The sequence below is a fragment of the Vombatus ursinus genome, unplaced genomic scaffold (genome assembly GCF_900497805.2).
Source record: "Vombatus ursinus unplaced genomic scaffold, bare-nosed wombat genome assembly UNPS02014821.1, whole genome shotgun sequence".
NCBI classification, from domain to species: domain Eukaryota; kingdom Metazoa; phylum Chordata; class Mammalia; order Diprotodontia; family Vombatidae; genus Vombatus; species Vombatus ursinus.
Window position 1 is genome coordinate 22,777,969 of NW_020954599.1, and position 6,339 is coordinate 22,784,307.

The 6,339-nt window shown below is 33.4% G+C and overlaps 1 pseudogene; it reads right to left on the minus strand.

Annotated features, from left to right (window-relative positions):
• Positions 1–779: 779 nt before the first annotated feature.
• LOC114024342 lies at positions 780–1,235 on the minus strand (annotated as a pseudogene).
• Positions 1,236–6,339: the final 5,104 nt, after the last annotated feature.

Here is a 6,339-nt window from a genome sequence, read left to right on the forward strand (position 1 = left end):
TTTAACCAAAATTGACTTTGCATTAGGGCATTAAAAACTTCACAAATGGATAAAACCAGAAATATTAAAAGCATCTTTTTATAGACCATGATACAATGAAAAATATATTCAATAAAGGGTCTTGGAGGCATAGAATGAAAATTAATTGGAAGATAAACTAATTCTAAAGAATGAGTGGATCAAACAACAAATCATGATAACAATCAATAATTTCATTAAAGACAATGATAACCATGAGACAATATAACATGTAGGGTGGAGCCAAAATATACTTAATGAGAAATTTTATATCTCTAAAAGATAGAAAGAGCAATAAGTAATTTGGATATAAAACTAAAAAAAAAGACTAGGAAAATCAGCAATCCCAAATTAAATACCAAAATAAAAATCTGGAAAATCAAAGGAGAGATGGATAAAGCTGACATATATTTAAAAAATGAATTAATGAATAAAAGTAGGATGAGCTGGTTTTATGAAAAAAAAACAATAACATTAATTAACAGTTGGTTTAGTTGATTAAAAAAAGAAAAAAGAAAATTGAATTACCAGTATCAACAATGAAGAAAAAGCTGAATATATCACTAATAAAGATGAAATTTAAAGCAGTTATTAGAAACTATTTGCCCAATTATGTGCCAAAAAATTACAATATTATTAAAATCTTATTTTAAAATAATATAATTTAAAAAACAAAAATGTATAGAAATAAATGGAACTTTTCTTTTTCTTTTTGAGCATTGTGACACTTTTATTGACAAAAATAATCCAGCAGACAATATTCACAGACTGTCACCATGGCGACCACCCTTTCTGTGTGAGTATTGTCAGAGGTGATTGGAATGATGTCTTCAATCCGCCCAATCTTCATTCCAGAACATGCCAGGACTCTCAGGGTGGTCTGTGCACCAGGGCCAGCAGTCTTAGTCGTATATCCCCCTGTGGTGGAGGTTTGATGTGAAGGGCAGTGATGTTTAGTTCTTTATATCTCTGGGCAACATCCTGAGCAGCCAACATAGCAGCATAGGGAGAAGATTTGTCTCCGTCAGCCAAGACCTTCATTCCACCAGTCATTTGGCAGATGGTTTCTTTGCCAGAGATATCAGTCATATGGACAAAGGTGTCGTTGAAGGAAGCAAAGATATGGTGGACACCAAACACATGCTCTCCATTTGCAATTGAGGTTCAAGGCTGATGACCTGCTCTTCCTTCTTTTCCTACCCCTTGCAAGGTGCCATTTCTGCTCCTCCACTTGGGCCACCAACCCAGAAAGGGCAGAACTTTTCTTAAAATGATAAGTAACATATGTGTATGTATATACATGTAGATGTATCTGTAATGTGGCTGAACTAAAAGCCTTCCCAATAAGATCAAAGTGAAGCAAGAATATCCATTTTCAACCCTATTATTTAATATTGCACTAGAAATGCTAGCTGTAGTGATTAGAAAAGAAAAAAATGGAAGGAATAAGAATAAGAAACAAGCAAACAAATGAACAATCTTTGCAGATGGTATAATGGCATACTTAGAGAACTCTAGGGCAGGGCTTCTTAAACTTCTTTTTTTCCACTTCCTACCTCCTTTTTGCATTTTGGCAGTTTTCATTGGTGTTTTGTGGCTTGAGGGCATGTGCCATCCAAGTGTACATGCTTTGTGTTCAGAACCAAGATAGCAGCGAAGTTGTGTGATGCAAATCAGACAAGTGATGCCAGAAACACCTTGGATTCATTACTTGTTTGATCTTTAATTAATGTTTGGTCTTTGAGTGTTCAGAATCCTTTTACCATTGCCAAATTTTCCATACCCCCTTTTGGGGTTGCAACCCACAGTTTAAGAAGCACTGCCTAGGGGATCAAATAAAAATCATTGAAATGTGTAATAAATAGCAAAGTTACAGTATATAAAATAAACCCAAAGGAATCATTGGTGTGTCTTGATGTTACCTACAAAATCTAGCAGGAAGACAGTAAAAGAGAAATTATATTTAAAATGTCAGACAAAATACAATCTTTGGGAATCTATCTGCCAAGACAAATCCAGGAATTTTATGAACATAGTTATAAAACTTGTTTTACAGTAAGTAAAACAAATCTCAGTATTTGGAGAAATAATAATTTCTCATGGGTAGGTTAAGTCAATATAATAAAAATGACACTTCTACCTGTTAATTTACTTATTCAGTGATATATTAGTAAAACTACTAAAGAATTATTTTGTAGATCTAGAAAAAATAACAAAATCTAGAAGAACAAAAAATCAACAATATCAAGGGAATCAATAAAAAAAAGTGAAGGAAGGTGACCTAGCTGCATCACATTTTGAATTATATTACAAAGTGGTAATCATCAAAACATTTTTTTTTATTATTGTTGCTGTTAAGTACTTCAATCATGACCAACTCTTTGTGACTTTATGAGTTATTGCATGCCAAACCATTCTATCTTCCCCTATCTTCTGAAGTCTGTCAAAGCTCACATTTGTTGCTTCCATGACACTATCTATCCACTTCATTCTCTGCCAACCCCTTCTTTTTTTGTCTTCGGTCTTCCCCAAAATCAGAGTTTTTTCAATGGAATTCTTTCTTCTTATTATGTGGCTAAAGTATTTAAGCTTAAGCTTCAGTTTTGTCCTTCCAGTATATAGCATGAAGTAATTTCTTTAAGCATTGACTGATAAGCTCTCCTTACTGTCCAAGGGGCTGTCAAAAGTCTTTTTCAGCACCACAATTCAAGAGTATTTTTTCTGTGGTAGTCAGTGTTCAACTCTCACAATCATATATTGCTACTGGAAAAACCATAGTTTTGATTATGTGAACCTTTGTCAGCAAGTTGATGTCTCTGCTTTTTAGTACACTATTAAGATTGGACATAGCTCTCCTTACATGGAATGAATGTCTTTTAATTTCATAGTTGCAATCACCAATTACAGAGATCTTTGAACCCAAGAATATAAAATCTGATACTTCTTTCATTACTTCTGCCTCTATTTGCCAGGAAGTGAAGGGACCAATTGCCAAAATCTTAGGGGTTTTTTTTGTTGTTGTTGTTAAATTTCAAGGAAGCTTTTACATTCTCTTCTTTTACCCTCATTACAGCTTTTTAATTATTTACTTTCTGCCATTATAGTGATATCATCTGCATATCTGAGATTGTTGATATTTCTCTCTGCAACCTTAATTCTGGTTTTTGAGTCATCCATCCTGGCAAGTCACATGATGTATTTTGCATATAATTTAAATAAATAAGGTGATAATATACAGCCTTGTCATGCCCCTTTTCTAACCAGTTGTTCCATGTTTGGTTCTAACATTTGATTCTTGGCCAACATACAGGTTTCTCAGGAGGCAAGTGAGATGTTCTAGTACTCCCATCTCTTTGAGGACTTGTCACAGTTTGTTGTGATCCACGGAGTCAAAGGCTTTAATATAGTCAATGAAGCAGAAGTAGAACTCCCTTGCTTTCTTCATAATCCAGTGAGTGTTGTTAATTTGGCCTCTAGTTCCTCTACCTCTTTGAAAACCAGCCTGCTCTTCCGATAATTTGTGGTTCACATATTTCTGAAGCCTAGCTTGAAGAATCTTAAGCATAACTTTGCTGGCATGTGAAATGAGTGCAATTGTTTAGTAATTTGAACGCCCTTTGTCATTTCCCTTTTGTATGATGGGAACATAACCTGTTCTTTTGCAATCCAAACAACAATTGGCAAGGAGTTTTCTTGGCAAAATAAAACTAGAGTGGTTTGCTATTTCTTTCTCTGGTAGATCACCTTTTGTCAGAACTTACCATTATGACCTGTCCATTCTGGATAACTCTGTATGGCATAGTTCATAGTTTCATTGGGATACATGTGCTTGTATGCCATGACAAGACAGTGATCCAGGAGGGGAAATGATTTGGTACTGGACAAAAAAAAATTAGAGTTCTAGATCAGTGAAAGATGTTAGATATGAAAAATAGTATTCTATTCTTTGATAAACCAAATGATTCAGCTTTTGGAGCAAAAACTCACTATTTGACAAAAATTGCTGGGAAAATTAAAAGTTTGGCAGAAACTAGGCATAGCCCAGTGTCTCATACTGTATCCCAAGATAAAGTCAAAATGGGTACATGATTTAGTCTTAAAGATTGATATCTTAAGCAGATTAGGGGAGTATGAAATACATTTTTAAAAAAATATAATAAAGGGAAGAGCTTGTGATCAGCAAAGGGTACTGAGGATAATGGATAGTAAATGGATAATTTTGATTATGTGAAACTATTTTTTTCAGAAACAAAATCAAATGCAGCCAAAATTAATAGAAAAGTCAGAAACTGAGGGCAAATTTTTAGCATGCTTATTTAATAAAATCCTCATTTCTCAAATACATAAACAACTGAGCTAACTTTATAAAAAATGAATAAGAGGTAGTCTTCAATTGAAAAATGATAAAATGATATGAACAGGCAGTTCTCAGAAGAAATCAAAGTTGCAACAGTCAGATAAAATTATTCTACATCACTATTAATTAGTGAAATGCAAATCAAAACAATTCTAAGTTACCAACTCACACCTATCAGATTGGCTAATATGACAAAATAAAGAAAATGAGAAATGTTGGAGTGGATGTGGAAAAAATTGGTACACTAATGAAACATGAGTGGAATTGTGAACCACTCCAACAATTCTGGAGAACAATTTGAAACTATACTCAGAGGACTACAGACTCAGTATTCTCTTTGACTCAGCCATACCACTATTAGGCCTATATCCCAAAGAGATAAAAGAGAAAGGAAAAGGACCCATATGTACAAAAAATATTTACAGTAGTTCTTTTGCGGAAGGAGTTGAAAATTGAGGGAATGACCATCAATTAGGGAATGGCTGAACAACTTGTGGTATATGATTCTGATAGAAAACTATCATGCTACAGGAAGCCATAATTAGTATGATTTCAGAAATATCTGGTAATTCTTGTATATACTGATGTGAAGTGAGTAGAACCAGGAAAACATTCTACACAGTAAGGACAATATTGTAATGATGATCAACAGTGAAAGACTTAGCTACTCTAGTCAATAATGTGATCCAAAACAATTTCAAAGGACTCATGTTGAAAAATGCTACTTTATTTTTTTCTTACTCTTTTTATTTTTTTGGTAACATGTCTAATATGGAAATACATCTTTCACAATGTTACATGTGTAATTGATGTCATATTGCTTGCCTTTTTAATGGATTGGAGAAATTCTGAAATGAGGGAGAGAATGTGGAACTTAAAATTTAAAAAAAATCAGTTGTATTTGTATATATGCACACATACATATACACAAATGTATGTATGCATGTGTTTTTATATATACTCACACACATGCATATACATATGTGTCTCTGTGCATATATACATATTAAAGAAGCCAATTACTAAGTTTTCAACAGGCTGAGGAATTTATCAGAAATCAGAGAGAAACTGAAAAGAATTACACCAATGAAATCATGAATCCCTGAAATATTCAGGCAAGCTATTCCTTAAAAGGGAAAATCAGAAAATATTTTAGTGACTGTTTGGTTAGGGGCCTTAGTGAAAAATATAGGGAAAAAATGAACCAAATATATTTTATTCCCTGTGAAAACCAAAATTATTCATCTCTAATCAGTTTTTCCTGACCATGGGGTTCCATCTAAAAAGTCAGTCATTTCAGTATGAAAATTAGTTAAGCAGCAAAACTTTCCCTCCTTCCTTCCTTCCTTTCTTTTTCTTCCTCTTTCTTTTTCTTCCTCTTTCTTTTTCTTCCTCTTCCTTTCTTCTTTCCTTCCTTCCTTCCTTCCTTCCTTCTTTTCTTTCTTTCTTTCTTTCTTTCTTTCTTTCTTTCTTTCTTTCTTTCTTTCTTTCTTTCTTTCTTTCTTTTTCTTTCTAGTGCCTCCTATAGGATGAGAATAAAAAGGAAAAAAAATAAACACACCAATCATTGTCTGCTCACAAGGAGTTTACATTTTTTCAAAGTAAAAAAAATAAATATTATTTCATTTATATGATAAGATTCCTATATGTCACACAGGAATTTGTAATTGAACCAGATGTACTCATAAGCCACTGGAATTAATAGAGCAGAGGAGTAACATCATTGGACCTTTGCTTTAGTATTTTGTTGTTTTTGTTCATCCTTCCTTTTTTAAAGAAGACCAATGACATCAGAATATTGGAGTCAGAGTATGTTGTGGAGCTGTGTCTAATTAGTCCAGTAGAAGTTTGGAAGGCACTACCACAGATTGGACACAAATGATTCATTAAACATTTAGAGTGGAAGTGGTTCTGAATTTGTGCAGCTTACATTCCCTTGGTGCTTCTATAATTATGCTTTACTC